The sequence below is a fragment of the Callospermophilus lateralis genome, chromosome 1 (genome assembly GCF_048772815.1).
Source record: "Callospermophilus lateralis isolate mCalLat2 chromosome 1, mCalLat2.hap1, whole genome shotgun sequence".
Taxonomy (NCBI): Eukaryota; Metazoa; Chordata; class Mammalia; order Rodentia; family Sciuridae; genus Callospermophilus; species Callospermophilus lateralis.
In genome coordinates this window covers 79,998,157-80,016,064 of record NC_135305.1, presented here as the reverse complement: position 1 = coordinate 80,016,064, position 17,908 = coordinate 79,998,157, and the positions used below count along the sequence as shown (strand labels likewise).

Genomic DNA, 17,908 nt, shown 5'->3' with positions numbered 1-17,908 from the left:
TGCTGCCTTAGCTGTTTTAACATACAGGGCACACACTGTGCCAAGGAGGGAAAGTTGATCCTACAGAACTGATGTATGACTGCAGCTCCTTAGCCCATCTTACTGATGGTGAGAGGAGGGCAAAGGACAGGCAGCTGATAATCAAAGAGAAGGAAATGGGTAGGTAGCACTCCCCATCCCTGGTTGCTAACAACCTCCAGGAGAGGGGAAAGATCACATTTTCCAACCCAAGAAGTCACCCCCTAGATGGCTCTCTTCCTGCCCTTTTGGTCAAATAGGCAAGATAAGAGGAGGAGGGGACACAAGAAAGGAAATCTGGTATCTATAAAAAGGCCAACACACCCCACTCCCTCAGGAGTCTCTGTTGTATCCTTTAAATAAAACCTATTGCCTTGGCATTTCTCAAGTGTTCAATCTATAACACTGGGGGAACGAGCCCCACTCAAATATTCAAGACTGGTTTCAATTCTAACTCTTTAACCATGTTCAGGTATAGGGACATGAATGTGGTAGAGGTGGGGATACAGCAAGAATGCATCAAACCTGGAACCCCAATGGGTTCTGGAAGACATACAAGATGACAAAACTGAGTTCTATACCCTTGGTCACCAGGGAAGGGTTCAACAGGCTCAGGGGATAGAAGTTTGACCTATAGGGAAGAACAATGACTCAACTAATGTTTGAACCCATCTTTCTTTTTAGAACCCATTTTTCTTTTTAGGGGAAAAGAAGATTGATTTTTTTCCAAACTGCATTTATTTTTTTTCTTTTTGGTAGTACTGGAAATGAACCCTGGGGCCCTCCAACCCTGAGTTACACTCCCCAGCCCTTTATGTTTTGAAACAAAGTCTCAATAAATTGCCCAGGCTAGCTTTGAACTTGTGATCCTCCTGCTTCAGACCCTCCCCCCACCCCCACCCCCGACCCCATGGGTTGCTGGGATTACAGGTATGTGCTACACCTGGCTTCAACCAGCCTTTCAGAGGAGCACACCAAGCAGTTCACATACCTTCACATTACAAAAAATTTCCTTGGAGTGAAAACCTGGTCAATATAGGAATCAGGGTCCAAGGAACCCAAGGAAGAATTAACAGCATTGGGGCACATGGTAAGAATCTTCAAAAAAAAAAAGAATCTTCACACCCCATTTTCTGCTACCTTGTTGTGACTATATGGATTTTCAAATTGGTGAAAGTCCCATGGTATAGTTGAGATTCAAAGTGCAGCTGTTGAGAAGGTAGAGTATTAAATGCTGCTGCCTCAATCATCCATAAAAGTAAAGTTCATATCTTGGATAGGTGTGTCAATATCCTACTTTTCTCTGATATTTATCATGTGCATGAGTCACTTATACCCTAAAAATTATCTTCATGCATTTTTGTTGCTCTTAATGTCTCAATAAAATCATGTTAAATGGTGATCCCAAACCACTCTTCCATAGATTGCTTTGGAAATGTTATTAAGAAAACAGGATGTTTTAAAAGTCATGCTTATTTTAGTATGAATTTATATTCAGTAAAATTCATCCTGTTAAGTGTGATATTTGACAAACACATAATCATGCAATCACCACCATGATCAAGATGTTGAACAAGATGTAAAAATCACTTCAAAAATACCCTCCTAGCCCTTTACAATCAACCCCTTCCTGTTCTTAGAATCAATTGATCTGTTTTCTGTCAAGAGGGTCAGATCTAATCACTAAAATGATTGACTGTGAAAAAAGATGGAAGCATACAAAACACACAAGCCAAGTTTTTGAAAGTAAAAAGTTTTCTTTAGTAAACCAACAATGAGGACAGTTTCAAATTTTGCTATGATATACAGATATTTTGCTCAGGTAAGAGGTAAATCTTAGAATTTAATTCTAGTCCTGCTATATTTATGCCTCTACTAATTGAGTATACCATAAAAGCACATGATTATCTGGAATAGTAAGAATAATTTTGTAATGACTTTTATAAATTAAAGCAGTCTACAATCTCTTAAAATAGTTGTAAAATAGCTAGTTAATTTAGAATTATTCTAACTGATCTTTTTTTCTTTTTGGTACTATGGGTTGAACCCAGGAGTGCTTAACCACTGAGTCACAACCCCAGCTCTTTTAAAATATTTTATTTAGAGACAGGGCCTCACTAAGTTGCTGAGGCTGGCTTTCAACTTGTAATTCTCCTGCCTCAGCCTCCTGAGCTACTGGGATTACAGGTGTGAACCACCCCTCCTGGCTCTGATCTTAATGAATCAGCCTTGGTCATCTTTGTAGAGTATATGAACCAAGAATAAAGACAATCTTTAATGTTAATTCTGTGTCAAGTTTCAAACTAGGCTTATTAATAGAAAATCTAAATGTGGAACTGAGTTCTACAGAAATTCTCTAAGAGTCCAACTCAGCTACAGGGCAGAGGTATAATTCCCAGATATGCTCATATATGTAATTAGGACTATCTCAAAATCCACGCTTGCGACTACAAAGAAAGGGACAAAGATATCAAAACCTCTATTCCATACAGCCATATACCTTATTTCTTGAACAGCTTTAGTGATTCTTTCATGCATCAGACCTGTAAAAGAAATACAGTAGATTATTAGGTCAGCAATTACTAATCAATAAAATAATACAGTAGTATCTAGACTATGTTCTTTTGTGTGTGTGTGTGTGTGTGTGTGTGTGGTGCTGAGGATCGAACCCATGGCCTTGTGCATGCAAGGCAAGCATTCTACATACTGAGTTATATCCCTAGAACCCTTAGACTATGTTTACAAAAACTGCAGAAATAAGAAACAGAATCCCCAATGTACCCATTGTTGACACAAAACATTTTAGTGTAGACACACACACACACACACCACACACACACACACAAAAAAAAAAAACACCCAAAATTTTTAACTCAAAATCCTATCTCTTGGCTTGTTGAAGCATTAATCCATTTACTAGAGGCTTTTGCCCTCTTCTGTGTAAAGCAGAATTTTAAAAGGAATGGTGTGACTGCATTTACTAAATTCCTGCATTCCAAGTTGGCCTCAGGTAAATCCTTTAACCCATCAGAGCAGAAGCATATCCAATCAGGTTAGAGTTCTCATCCTTGGCCAAGAATTCTATTCCACTATGAACTCAAGCCAAATTATTTCCATTTAGTCCATACCTTATGTTCCTCAGGATCTTGAGCACCACTGAGCCTGGCAAAAAAGTGACAACAAGGTTAATGTTAATATCAACTGGGTGCAATGGCGCATATCTGTAATCCCAGTGGTTTGGGAGGCTGAGGCAGGAGGATGAGAGTTCAAAGGCAGCCTCAGCAAAAGTGAGAATCACTAAGCGAGTCAGTGAGACCATGTCTCTAAATACAAAATAGGATTGGGGATGTGCCCCTGAGTTCAATCCCAGGTATAATAATAATAATAATAATAATAATAATAATAATAATAAAGATATAGCTTTGTTGTTTAAAGAGTGTCCTGTATTGTGGCTATCTACTAGCTGCCTTTGATGAATAGATAAAATACAAAGCTATGGTCTCCAAATTCCTGACAATTCCAAAGATTTTAAGTTCCTTAAAATCTGAGAATCAATTTCACTTTAGCAGTTGCCATCTTTCCAACTTTATCTCTTTGTTACATTAGCATGCAATAGTATCAAGTTTAGAAAAGAAACATTACTTGGATACAGTATTCTCCTAAAAAACTGAAATAAACTTTTCACAGATTTAAAATTAAAAGAAGCATGAAACTTTTTTACCCTGAGGCTGAGAGCCTAGGGTTGAGAAGTTTCTAGTCCTGGGCACTTGCTCAGTTTCCATAATCCTTAAATAGACACTGACTCAGGGCTGCTTCCTTGACATGCCAGGTCTCAGCCTGCATCAAACTGAATGTTAACCTAGTTTGGTTCAACAGGAATCCCCAACACCTAAAACAATGGTAAAACAAAGAACTCCCATTGGAGGTTCCTGTGTCACTGGGCTATTTGACAGATAGGGGATTCAATCTGTTCGTGTGCTTTGGGTCTAGATTTGTGGCTGAACAAAAGGTGCCTAGAACACAGGTTACATCACTGCACTTCTTTCCTCTTTCAAAAAGGGTAGTAAGAGTCTATCAGAGCTGAGGAACACATGTCAAACACAAGACTTATAAGACTACTGCCATAATGTGCTATCTTGCCACATACCCCAAACAACAGAGCCAGTCTATCATGAACTAGTGATATGCTCAAATTCGGGACCCCAAAAGACCACCAGAGACCAAGATCAATGTAAGCAGCAAAGAGGCATTTATTGTAAGCTACTTCAGTCCTCTGCGCACACAGCAACTGGTGATGCTGAAAGGCCCCAAGCCCAGGGTTTGCAGCAGTTTTATACACTCTTTGGGAAGGCAGGGACTTCACATACATCATAGCATCTCTTAGCAAATCATCATACACCACGGGAAAATCAAACAACAACTCTAAAACATGATTAGCGTATCAAGTGGCGGGAAAGAATCTGGAAAGGATTATTGGTTAGTTCAAGGGGTTGACGCACTTAAAAATGATTGTTTTAAACCATGACAGTGTCGCAAGGGGGGTACGTGTAGCAAGGGGGGGGTATGTGCCAAGCTGTAGGGCTTCTGGTTTAGATATTGGTCACTGCACCTAGGTGGGGGCCGACTGGAATTTCAGATATTTCGACATATGGCGTATCTTAGGCAATCACCATCTGTGGCTTTTCTGAGAACTGTTTGTGCAGAGCTTTCTGTGGTATTTCCTGACTTTAGGACTGCAGTAGGTCAGGGGTTAAGTCTCAGAGCAAAATGAGGTCCCAAGTAAAATGAGGTTGCTTAGGTCTTTCATTCCATTTCTTTTTGGGTACCTTGGAAGTCAATCATGGATTCCTCTGAGTAAGCTCATAGGGTTCGACCCTACTACTTTTGTCCAGGCACTGGTACTGGGCTCGTAACACCATTAACTGGACTGTATTGATTCGTTCCTTTACAAAGTTTGCAAACTTATTTATAATACAGGGTCCTACTATTAAGGCAAGCATAATTACAAGTAAGGGTCCAACCAAAGCTGAAAGTAAAGTTGTGAGCCAGGGGTAATAATCAAACCATGATTCAAACCATCCTTTCTGTCGCTCTCTCTCTTTCCTCCGCTTCTCCAATCCTTCCTGTACTTTGGCTATTGATTGTCTGATTACCCCGGAATGGTTAACGTAAAAACAACATTCTTCTCCTAGTGCTGCACAAAGTCCTCCTTGTTGTAAAAAGACTAAATCTAAGCCACTTCGATTTTGAAGCAGGACTTCTGCAAGGGATGCATGTAATTCCTCCAAATGTTTTACCTGTCTCTGTAGTTCTTGGATGTCCTCATCCATAGCTTCCCTCAGACTGGAAAAATAGGAGCACTGTTCAATCAGGGCCGTTGTTCCAGTCCCCACTCCTACTGCTCCTAATAGGGCTCCTATGGTTAATATGGCTACAGATACTTCTCCCTTTACCTTCCTTTGTAATTCCTTATTTTCTAACCTGAGTATCACTTCTTCTTCAGAGTGGTAAATTAATCTGGGTACAAGTTGAACCATAACACAAAATCCGTGGGTACGGTTGAGCATGGCTGTGTGAACACAGGGGGTAAGGCCTGTGTCATATGCCCACCAACTGTTTTCTGATGGTAATAGATAAGTCATTTGGGTGGGTATAGGGGAAGTCTGACTGCATAAATGCTGCAGAGAGGGTGGTGGGTTTCCCACAGAGCTGCCTTTTCCAATAACTTTCTCCAAGGTAAGTCCAGATTCCACTGGTTCCCATCGGCAGTCCTGTACTTTGCTAGTCAGTGTATAACTTCCTAGGAGAGCAATCCCCTCATAAAAGGGGAGTTGCATATCATAACACATCCAACAGGACTCTGTCACCTGGGGTTGGGTTTTGTTTACAACATCGTAAGTTTTTAGCAGTAGTTTCCACAAGGGAGCCCCCAAGGTGTTCTCCTCTGAAATGCCAGGCACAAGTAGGTTGGGCAGTTCAGGTGGAGAGTTTAGGTCCCTTTCCTCCGGGATCCTCCGGATAGTCTTAGGTACTTGGGTACTTTTGGGCATAATGGGGGTGTTAGCTGGTGGTGGTGGGGCCAGGGCTTTGTTAGGTCCCACCACAGTGGGTACAATTTGGGTCTTTAAAACCTTGAGAGTAAAAATGAGTCCTTCATCACTGCTTCCTATCCGGTAAAGTCTTATTCCCCAAGATTTTCCTTGTTCCCATCCTTGTGCTTTTTTTCCTTTTGGGGTGAATCTGGCTTGTATCCAGGAGTTCTGATTATGTGGTCTGGAGTATTTTACTAAGTCATTTTTGGCGACCTTCCAGGATCTAGACCCTCCCACACTAGTCTCACATCCCCATTGCTTGCAATAATATTCTGAAGAACTCCCGCATTCTGAGGGGCGGGACTCTCCGGGGCATACGTACCAGGTATCCATTTTACAGGGAGGACCCTTTAAGCCATCAGAGCTCAGGTACCTCTTTCTCATATAATGGATGGGTGTGTCAGAGCCTTTTTGTTTTGTTTCCACGACCCCTCAGCCAACTGGCAAAGATCGAACTCTAAGTCCGGGAACCATATCTGGGGTCCTTCCTGAGTTGCCAAGACTATGTTATGTCCAATTGCTGGATTCTGGATTACCCAGGTCCACTTATATGGAAAATGGGGGTTATTACAAAGAATGGTACTAATGCAAGCAAGAATAAGCAGCCAGACTAATAATAGCATCCTAACTAGGGTTTAAACAATTAAGAAAATTGTCCTTATGACGAGTAACTTGCCACTTGGAATTCGAATCCGGAATGAAGTCGCTCCTCAAGGCGAACAAGTCCGCTGGCTTTGCATGAGAGTAGTGGATCCAGGTGGCGATCCAGTTGACCTTGAGAGCAGTGGGCATCGTGAGGATCACCCCGTATGGTCCCTTCCAGCGGGGTTGCAGTGATTCCTGTTGATGTCTCTTTATGTAGACCCAGCCTCCGGAACAGAAGCTGTGTGGCTGAGGGGGTCCTGTTTCATACAGAGCTTTGAGGTGGGACCACTCGTCCTGGTGGGCTTGTTGCAGGGCTTTTAGGGAATGTAAGAGGTCAGAGTCATCAAATTCTACAAGCAGGTGCTCAGACAAGCAGGGGATTATGGGAGGGGGTATGCCAAACATAATTTCAAAGGGAGTGGCTCCTAACTTATAAGGGGAATTCTGTACCCTATACAGGGCATAGGGAAGGAGGGCTACCCAGTCTCTGCCAGTCTCCATGGTCAATTTGGTTAGGGTCTCTTTTAGGGTTCTATTCATTCTCTCTACTTGTCCTGAACTTTGGGGTCTGTAAGCACAATGCAATTTCCAATCTGCCCCAAGAATAGACCCGAGTCCCTGACTTACCTTAGGCACAAAGGCTGTTCCATTATCCGACCCTACCAAGACTGGGAAGCCGTACTTGGGTAAGATGTCTTCCAGCAACTTTTTAACTACTACTTGAGCTGTCTCACGCTTAGTTGGAAATCCTTCTACCCATCCTGAAAAAGTATCTATAAAAACTAAAAGGTATTTATATCCATATTTGCCAGGTTTTACCTCAGTAAAGTCTACTTCCCAATAGGCTCCTGTTCTGTCTCCTCTTACCCGATTCCCAGGGTTGATTGTACTGTGGCCCGCATTCGTCAGCTGGCAGGCCTTATAGGTAGCAACAATCTGCTGGATCTTGGAATTTGCATTTTAAATCTTTATCTTAGCATGGCTTAGTAGGTCCTGCATTTTTCCCTCACCCATGTGAGTGGAGCGATGCATTTTTTGCAAAATTCTGTTGCCTAACTTTTCAGATACTATCACATGACATTGGGAGTCTCGCCACCATCCATTAAGGCACTGAGTCATAGGCAGTCCTTTAATCCACTCTAAGTCTTCCTTGAAATATTGTGGCATTTCTGGTAGGCTTCGGAGTCCTGGGTCAGGCAGGTTGGCTATCATCACAATCTCTCTTTGCATGGCTATTTCCAAAGCGGTTTTATCTGCCAGATTGTTCCCTCTGGATACCATGTCCTTAGGTTTCTGATGTCCTGGACGGTGGACAATGGCCAATTTCTTAGGCAACCATAGGGTTGTAATAAGGGCCAATATCTCTTCTTTTTTTATAGTCTTTCCCTCAACTGTCAGCAGCCCTCTTTTCTTATAGATGGTGCCATGTATGTGGGCCGCGACAAAAGCATACCGGCTATCGGTATACACAGTCAGCTTTTTGTCTTTTCCTAGTGTTAGTGCTTGGGTCAGTTCAGCTCTCTGGGCTGATGTTCCTGTCGGGAGGGGCTCAGCCCATATGACTTCAGTCTCCGTTACCACCACGCGCCGGCATACCTCTGACCTTGTTGAATGAAGCTGCTCCCATCAGTGAACCAGAGGAGCTCCGAGTCCAAGCTCTGCATCCAAGCTCTGCATCCGGCAATGGCTGGTCCTGGAGGTCTTTTCTGCCATGGACCTGTGCTAGGATCTGTGCACAGTCATGCAAGGGAGCCTCCAAGTCGGGGTCGGGTAGCAGGGTTGCAGGGTTGAGAGCTGAGGATGCCTAAAAGATTATTCTGAGAAGGTTAAGTAATAGCCCTTGATAATGGGTGAGCCGGGCGTTGCTTAGCCACCAGTCTGGGGGTTGCTTCAGGATTCCTTCAATGGCATGGGGGGGTGGTGATATATAGCTCTTGTCCTAAGGTTAGTTTGTTGGCGTCCTTTATCATTAGGGCAGTGGCAGCTATCATCCTCAAGCAAGGTGGACAGCTGGCCACCACAGAGTCCAGCCTTTGTGACAAGTAGGCCACTGGCCTCTTCCAGGGACCCAGATACTGGGTCAAGACCCCTTTAGCAACCCCCTTGCGCTCATCAATGTACAGATAGAATGGTTTCGTGACATCGGGTAGCCCTAGAGTTGGTGCGGACAGCAATGCAGTCTTAATTTGATTGAAGGCTCTGCCCATCTCCTCAGTCCACTGGAAGGGCTGAGTTGCATTCGTGCCTTCGAACAGAGGCCTGGCTAATTCAGCAAACCCAAGTATCCACAGCCTGCAAAAGCCAGCAGATCCCAGAAACTCCCTCACTTGCCTTGGGGTCTGGGGTACAGGGATTTTTAAAACTGTCTCTTTCCTGGCCTGTGTTAGCCAGCATTGCCTGTCTTTTAACAGATACCCTAGGTATGGCACTGCAGGCTTGCAGATTTTTGAGCTTTCTTGATTGGCTGAGGCTCAGTAACCTAGGTTCCTCAGATCTGCAACAGGTATCCAGTCCCTTTTAGGCACCCTTTTCTGGTCTGGGCTGCAATCAACAAATCATCTACATACTATAAGAGAGTTAGCTCAGGGTGCTTCTCCAGGAACTCACCTAGGTCCTCATGGAGTGGCTTCATCGAGGATAGTAGGAGAATTCTTGAAGCCTTGTGGGAGTCTGGTCCACGTTAGCTGTCCATTGATTGATTCCTTTTTCCTTGTCCGACCACTCGAAGGCGATTAGTTGTTGACTCCTGGGGGCCAGGGGCAGACTAAAGAAGGCATTTTTTAGATCTAGTACTGTATACCACTGCTTTTCAGGTGGCAGGGAGCTTAGGAGGGTATACGGGTTAGGGACAGCGGGGTGAATGTCCATCACCCTTTTGTTCACCTCCCTCAGGTCTTGGACCTGCCGGTAGTCATTGGACTGAGGCTTTCAAACAGTCAGAAGCGGGTTGTTCCAGGCCAACTGGCAAGACTGTAGGACCCCCGAATCTAACAGTTGCTGAATATGGGGGGTTATTCCTGCTCGAGCTTCCACCGACATTGGGTATTGACGAACCCTAGCCAGGTCTGCTCCAGGTTTTAGTTCCACAAACACTGCTGGCCGGTGTTTGGCCAGACCCATACCTCCTGTCTCGGCCCATGCTTCCAGGTACTCCTTTAGCCAACAGTCTATTTCCTGATTGCCGGGGATGGGTTGTTAATACAGTCTATATCCATCCTCTAAGGTCACAGTCAGTACCTGAATAGGCTGTCCCTGACCATCAGAGATTGTAGTGCCTCCAGGTTGAAAGTGAACTTGAGCTCCAATTTTGGTGAGTAAGTCTCTTCCCAGTCAGGGAAAACTAAGAACAAGTGGGATACCCGGCCCACACCTAGGTCCACTGTCCTTTGGGTAGTCCATGAACATTTGTTAATCCCTGTAGCCCCCTGTACCCAAGAAGTCTTTTTAGATAATTTTTCTTGCAGCTCTGTCAATACAGAGTGTTGAACTCCAGTGTCCACTAGGAACTCAATTGGAGTCCCCTCCACCTTAAGAGTCACCTTAGATTTGGGGAGGGAAGCCGAACCTCATCGCCCCTAATCTTCCTCTGTGTTAGTCACCAATACTGGGGTGCATCTAGGGGGACGGGGCCCCAGCCCCATTTCCTTTTTCTTAGGGCACTCCCTTGCCCAATGACCTGTCTCCTTGCAGTAAGCACATTGGTCTTTACACGGTTGGTCGCAGGCCGATAGGTTAGCACTACTCTTGCTCTTGGTCTCTGCCCCAGTTCCTCGAGCTTTGCCTCCTTTCCCTTCCTTGTACTGCTGCTACCAACACCCTTGTCATTTCTCTGATGGCCTTTACTTGCCTGTCCTCAGGAGCATCCCTATTATTATGGACTCTCTGTGCTGTTGCTAAGAGATCCTGAACACTCTTACCCTCTAAATTCTCCAGCTTTTGTAGTTTCCTTTTAATATCTGGAGCTGCCTAATTAACAAGCCATTACTACTGCTGCCTGATTCTCTGGAGCCTCTGGATTCATTGGGGTAAACTGTCTAAAGGCTTCCATTAACCTTTCTAGGTAGCTAGCAGGTGACTCCTGTTTCCCTTGTATTACCGTATAGACTTTAGCCAAATTAGTTGGTTTTCAGGCCACAGCCTGGAGACCCGCCATTAGAGTCTGGCGATAGAGCTGGAGCCTCCCCCTACCTTCTGCCGTGTGGTGGTCCCACTTGGCTGTGGGCGGCCTACTCAAGGGAAAAGCAGCATTGATCAAGTCAGGGTTGGCGTCATCTCCAGGGACCAGTTTCCCGGCCTCTGTCTGAAATCTGGATTCTTTCCCTTTCTTCCGTGAAGAGGATGCCTAGCAGTTGTTGGCAATCATCCCAGGTAGGCTGGTGAGTAAACAGAACACTATCCAGGAGAGAAACTAAACTCTTCGGGTTGTCAGAGTAAGAGGGGTTTTGATTCTTCCAATTGTATAAATCACTAGTGGAGAAGGGCCAGTACTGAAGTCTAGGGTTCCCTGTCTCCCTGAGGGGTAAGACCAGGGTGGTGTCAGGAGATTGGGCAGGGGACAGGGCGCGTTGGGCTCACCCTTGGGTTTCCCCTGCTGGTCCTTCCAGTGCTCCTTCTGCTCTTCCTGCTCCTCCCCCTGCACCCCGCTCATCCTGCTGGTTGGGGGGGGCACATAGGGAGGGGGCACGGAGGAGCAGATCATCGCCCCCTTGGAGGACTGGATAGAGGGCGGGGGTGTGACAGTCCGGTAGGTTCCAGGGTTCCTGGCCCAGAATCGACCTCTTTTGCCAGAAAAATGTTGGCCTCATGTGCCACATGTAAAAAAGGAGTTAGCCAATTGGGGAGGGAGGGGGGGGTCCTTGAGTAAGTCCAGCCACACTAAGATATAAGGGATCTGATCTGGATATCCCTCTCAGGCAAAAAATCACATTCTTTACTCAGAGGACTTTTGTCAAAGGTCCCCTCCCATGGCTACCCTACACCAAAGGTGGGCCACTCGAGGAACAGAAAGTAACTAGTTTTCTCTGCTCCCAAATTATGTCCTCTTTCCCTAACGTCTGTAAAATGGTCAGTCAGTACAGTCAAAGGAGTAGTCTGAGTTTGTCCCATGTCTAGGTGAAAAGAGAAAACAGCTACAACTATTCCACAAATCAAGGTTGTAACATAAAGAGACAGCAAATGCTTTGCGTAAACCATGAGCACCCTGAGGCCATTTCAAAGAGGATTTCAGAAGGCAGAGTAGGTCTTCCGCCACAGGACTCCCTGGTGGCTTATGACCTGCAAGAATTCTGAGGGGGATTAGTTCCCTTGCCAGGGTGTGGGGGTGGAGGCAGACAGGACTATAAAAACAAACACAGATAACACAGAATATGCAGTGCAGCCTGGATGGCTAAACTGAAACTAAATGCGGAGATGGACCGAGGATCCCTCCGCTACAAAATACAGACGCCTTTAGTAAAGTGCAGTCCACTCAGAACCCAGAAGGGGCTGGGGACGTCTCCCACAAACCCCGTCGGTGGCCCTATAGTGTGTCCACCAGGACCTTTTGGTGACCAGAAAATACAGAACCAGAACCTTCTGGCAACCAAAGTACAGAAAATTACAGATGGGCAATGCCTTAACTTTCCAACCAGGTTTTCATCACCTCTTGATCGAGGTGTCTGGGTAGGCTTATAAGGGGGATCCTGGAGGAGCCCCCAACGATATGCTCGAGTTCGGGACCCCCAAAAGACCAAGATCAATGTAAGCAGCAAAGGCGTTTATTGCGAGAAAGCTCTGTCCTCTCCGCACACGGCAACTGGTGACACGGAGAGCCCTCAGCCCGGAGTTTGCAACAGTTTTTATACACTCTTTGGGGAAGGCAGGGACTTTACATACATCATAGCATCTCTTAACAAATCATCACACACCGCTGGAAAATCAATCAACTCTAAAACATGATTAGCGTATCAAGTGGTGGGAAAGAATCTGGAAAGGATTATTGGTTAGTTCAAGGGGTTGACGCACTTAAAAATGATTGGTTTAAACCGTGAGGGTGACACTCTGGAGGTTTAATAGTTATGTTGGCATTTGTATATTGCTGCTTTAGCTGTTTAAACATGCAGGGCACACACTGTGCCAAGAAGGGAAAGTTGATCCTACAGAACTGATACATGACAGCAGCTCCTCAGCCCATCCTCTTTGCTGATGGCAAGACCAGGGCAAAGGACAGGTAGCTGATTATCAAAGAGAAGGAAATGGGTGGATAGCACTCCCCATCCCTGGTTACTAACAACCTCCAGGGGAGGGGAAAGATCACATTTTCCAACCCAAGAAGTCACCCCCTAGATGGCTCTCTTCCTGCCCTTTTGGTCAAATAGGCAAGATAAGAGGAAGAGGAGACACAAGAAAGGAAATCTGGTATCTATAAAAAGGCCAACACTCCCCACTCCCTCAGGAGTCTCTGTTTTATCCTTTAAATAAAACCTATTGCCTTGGCATTTCTCAAGTGTTCAATCTATAACACTGGGGGAACGAGCCCCACTCAAATATTCAAGACTGGTTTCAATTCTAACTCTTTTAGGTATAGGGACATGTGAAAGACTCTCAGATTCCCTGTCCCAAGAGAATCACACAATACACTGGCTGCAAAAGCAAGAGGCAGTTTATTAAGACACAGGCACCTGCGGGTGCTCAGCAGAACCTCAGCCAGAGCTTCGGTGAACTGGCACACCGGGCTTTGGGGTACAGTTCTTTTATAGGGTAAGGGGGCAGGTTACATACATAGCACAGTAACAGGTTGCTTATTGGTTCAGGCATATAGGTTACTCAGGGGGCAAGGTTGTTTTTCAACTTATGTTCCCGGAAAAACCACATATTTGCACTCTGTTTTCTCTGTTCCCGCTTATCGGTTCCTGTTTGCTCAATCGTGCCCTGGGACGTAATTACCCGGTTCTTTCCCAACCGTCCTGAAAAACACATCCTGCGCAGGTTTGTGACATGTCCTGGTGATTTTGTAACTAGGCCTGAGGTTGCTGGGCTAGGGTCTTTCATTCCCCCCTTTTTCTTGATCATGGATAGAATCTTATATCCATCTTTCTGCTTGTTTGGGGTCTTGAACCAGGCTCGTCTGTGACCCTGTTTGTTGCTTAAGTAACTGGTATTGCTGAGTAAGACCCATAGTTTGGATTACTGAAAGTCTTTCTTTTATGAACTGCACTAATCTATTAAGGATACAGGGCCCAAAAGTCAGTATCAGTAACAGGATAATGAGGGGGCCAGCTATGGTGGACAGAAGGGTGGTTAGCCAGGGGGATTTATTAAAATAATGTTCAAACCATCCTTGTTGATCTTCGAATTCTTTTTTCTCTCCGGGCTAATCTCTCAGTGACTTTTTCCATGGTTTCCCGAACTACCCCTGTATGGTCGGCATAAAAACAACATTGTTCTTTTAGGGCTACACATAATCCCCCCTCCTGCAGAAAGAGTAGATCTAATCCCCTCCTATTCTGCAAAACAACTTCAGAAAGGGAGGATAATGATTTTTCTAGGGCAGTTATAGACTTAGCCATGGCGGACAGATCCTCATTCATTGCCATCTGGAGGTGTAGTAGCTGACTTCCTTGGACATAAGCAGCTGTCCCAGTTCCTATTCCTGCTGCTATCCCACCTATACCTAAGAGGAGAGCTATGGTCATACATATTGGTTCCCTGGGATACCGATATTGTCCTTCCAGGCATCCTAAGACATAATCTGTCTGTAAATACGATATTCTGGGCCATAACTGTATTAACACAGAGAAATCAGTAGATGCATTGAGAACTGTTGTGGAAACACAGGGGGTGAGTCCAGTATTACAGGCCCAATATGTCCCGTTGGGACCCCATAAATAATTGTTTTGGGAATCAGTCACCCGGAGGGTAGTATTACAAAGAGGCTGGTGTGATGGTGGTACATTTCCTATACAGATTCCTTGCCCCGTTACCTCAGTGATAGTGAGCTTGTAGCTAGGTAAAGATGCACATTTAGAGTCAGGATGAGTGCTGTTATTCCAATTGGATACCATAGCGATCCCTTCATAATAGGGTGGGCTAGAGGTAAGGCACAGCCAGCAATCTTGGGTACGACTGGGGTCAGTGGAATTGAGGGCGTTGAATGCTCCTTGAATCAAATTAAATAAGCGATCTCCAGTTCTGGGATGAGTGAACTCAGGAGAATAGCCGGAGGAGGTTAGCATGCTGGGTGGCTTGCTGGGGGAAGTTTTTATAGAGACCTTGGGTTTTTTAGACTGTATGGGGACTTTTTGGTCTCCCAGTACCTAGTTCGGCCCTATTGAATTAATCACAATGGGCGTTTGGGACAATTTAATTTTAAGAGTAACGCCTCGGTCGTTCCCTGGTAGATGCCATCTAAGTCCCCATGTTCTACCGGTGAGCCAGGGATCTAGTTTTTCTCTGCCTTTACTTGTGAATTGTATTTTCAGAGGCAGTGATTTGCCCTCTTTAAATTGTACATTTTCCCTATAGCAAGTGTAGCCGTCTGAATTTGGGGTGGTAAAATTTTTGGTTACTTGTATCAAGTCCCAGCTTGAAGTAGGTTTCCAATAAGCATCTCCGGTGGTTTCACAGCCCCAGGAGGAGCAGAAGTAGGCCTCATATCCCCCACAGTTGTATGCCTGCGATCTATCTCTACCTTCCCGTGGGCAGACATAAAAATCGGCTTGGGCTAGCCGGCATCTAGCGACCTGGGTTGAACATCCATAATTGGTGCCTTGTTGGGGTCTGGGGGCCATATAAGTACTGAGTTGGTTATATGACTTGTCTGGAATATCCCATGAATCTAATCCAGCTGCTAACTGACAGAAATCCGGGGTCAAGGTAGGCCACCAAGTGCCAGGGGTGTGGTTTGCTGTAATAGACCAGATTACCTCCCCAGTTTGAGAATATACCTGCCAAGTTAATTTCATGGGAACATGGGGGCTATTGCCTGACGTAAGGGGAGCAAAATAAAAAGCAAGGATGATTAGCATCGTGTAAGTCTTATCTTTAGTGGGTTTTGAGTGCGTTGTAACTTCCATCTTGGATCTTGTTGGGCATCTATCGACTCCGGTGACTGGGCAGTCTTTACATGTGACGCGTGGATCCAGGCAGCAATGCCGTCCACCTTGATTGCAGTGGGGGTGGTCAGCAGGACGGTGTAAGGTCCTTTCCACCGAGGTTTGAGGTTCTTGTTCTGATGTCTACACACCCAGACGGTGTCTCCGATTTTGTAGGGATGTGGCACCGAGGGGGCGTTGAGTCCTTCCTTATATGCTGCTGCTAACGGTTTCCAGACCTCGTTCTGGACCAGCTGCAGAGCGCGCAAATGAGTCTGCATGGATGGGGTAGTTAGAGCAGAAATTTCAGTTTCATAAAAATTTACAGCAGGTGGTGGGGCACCGTATAGGATCTCAAATGGGGTAAGTCCCTGAGGGCCCGGAGTATTCCGGGCTCGATATAGGGCTAAGGGTAGGAGTTGCACCCAGTCCCTAGTGCCAGTTTCAAGCGTTAATTTGGTTAAAGTCTCCTTAATAGTTCTATTCATTCTTTTTACCTGTCCTGAACTTTGGGGTCTATAAGCACAATGTAACTTCCAATTAATCCCCAAGGAACTGGCCACTGCCTGACTTACCTGGGAGACGAAAGCAGGCCCGTTGTCCGACCCAATTGTTTCAGGCACTCCATACCTCGGAAAAATGTCTTCCAGTAATTTCTTTGCAACAACCTTAGCGGTTTCATGGCGGGAGGGAAATGCTTCTACCCATCCAGAAAAAGTATCAATAAAGACTAACAGATATTTATATCCATACATACCAGGTTTGACTTCAGTAAAATCTATTTCCCAGTGAGTTCCAGGTTTGTGTCCTTTTACCCGGACACCTGCTCCCACCTTGACTTTGCCAGCATTTACCTGGGCACATGCTTGACAATTTTCTGCAACCCGCTGGAGGAGTAGATCTCTATTAGGAAGATATAAAGTAACTTCCCCTCGGTCCAGGAGAGCTTTCATCTTTTTAGCCTCAAGATGCATCAGTCCATGCAATGATTTTACAAGTTCCTTAGCATTCTTAAGGAGCATTAGGGTCTTTCCTTGGTATTCCCAGGTCTGGTTGTCTGGATTGTAAGTGGCTTTTAATTTCTGTATAATATCTAAATCTTTGTCCTCATAGACCCATTGATCCTTATGGTCTTTCGATGATTGCAGCAATAAAGTTATTGTCAAGAGTTGAGGCCCCAGAGCCGCCTTCTTGGCCTTCTTCTGCCAATTTGTTCCCCTTGGCTTCTGAGTGGTTTCCTTTTTGGTGGCCGGGACAATGCATGATGCTTAACTTATTAGGCAGAAAGAGAGCTTTAAGCAAAGCTAATATTTCAGTTTTATTTTTGATCTCTTTTCCCTCTGAAGTGAGCAGCCCTTGTCGCCTATATATTTCTCCGTGTATGTGAGCAGTGGCAAAAGCATACCTACTATCAGTGTACACATTTAGTTTCTTTCCCTCAGCCATTTTTAATGCTTGTGTTAGTGCTATCAATTCTGCCCGCTGAGCTGATGTTCCACCCGGTAGTGCACTCGCCCATATTACCTCCGACTCGGTGGTGACGGCTGCTCCGGCTCACCGTTCCCCATTCAACAGATAGCTGCTTCCGTCGATATACCAGACCAGTTCTGCATCCTTCACGGGTTGATCCGTCAGGTCAGGCCGGGTTCCTTGCGTTTCCGCAAGGATCTGCTGGCAGTTATGGGGACTTGCTTCTCCTGGGAGTGGCAGGAGGGTGGCTGGATTTAGGGTAACCATAGGGCCAAATTGAATTCGGTCCGTGTCCAACAGCAAGGACTGGTAATGGGTGAGTCGGGCATTTGATATCCAGCGGTCAGGCGGCTGGCGAATTATTATCTCAATGGCATGAGGGGTCAATAGAGTTAATGGCTGTCCCAAAGTCAATTTGGTGGCATCCTTAATTAGTATAGCCACTGCAGCTATCATCCGGAGACATGGTGGCCATCCCGATGCCACAGGGTCTAATTTCTTTGACAAATAGGCTATAGGGCGCCTCCAGGGCCCCAGTTTCTGGGTTAGGACCCCTTTGGCGTAACCCTGCTTTTCATCTATAAACAAGTCAAATGGCTTAGTGACGTCCGG

General features: G+C 45.4%; 1 long non-coding RNA gene and 1 other non-coding gene across 4 annotated transcripts in view; both read right to left on the bottom strand.

The window, feature by feature from the left end:
• Nucleotides 1–329: 329 nt before the first annotated feature.
• The window catches only part of LOC143381625 (uncharacterized), a 28,144-nt gene continuing 10,565 nt past the window's right edge, over nucleotides 330–17,908 (bottom strand). For 2 of the 3 annotated variants that reach the window (XR_013088829.2, XR_013088830.2), the window contains exon 5: nucleotides 13,378–16,101. This is a non-coding gene — a long non-coding RNA (uncharacterized LOC143381625). Of the gene's footprint in view, nucleotides 473–13,266; nucleotides 16,102–17,908 lie in introns of those variants that run through there. The other variant, XR_013088828.2, reaches the window with a different exon arrangement.
• Nucleotides 3,020–3,093, bottom strand: LOC143384337 (small nucleolar RNA SNORD93). The gene has a single exon (XR_013089293.1). It is a non-coding gene; the product is annotated as a small nucleolar RNA SNORD93 (small nucleolar RNA).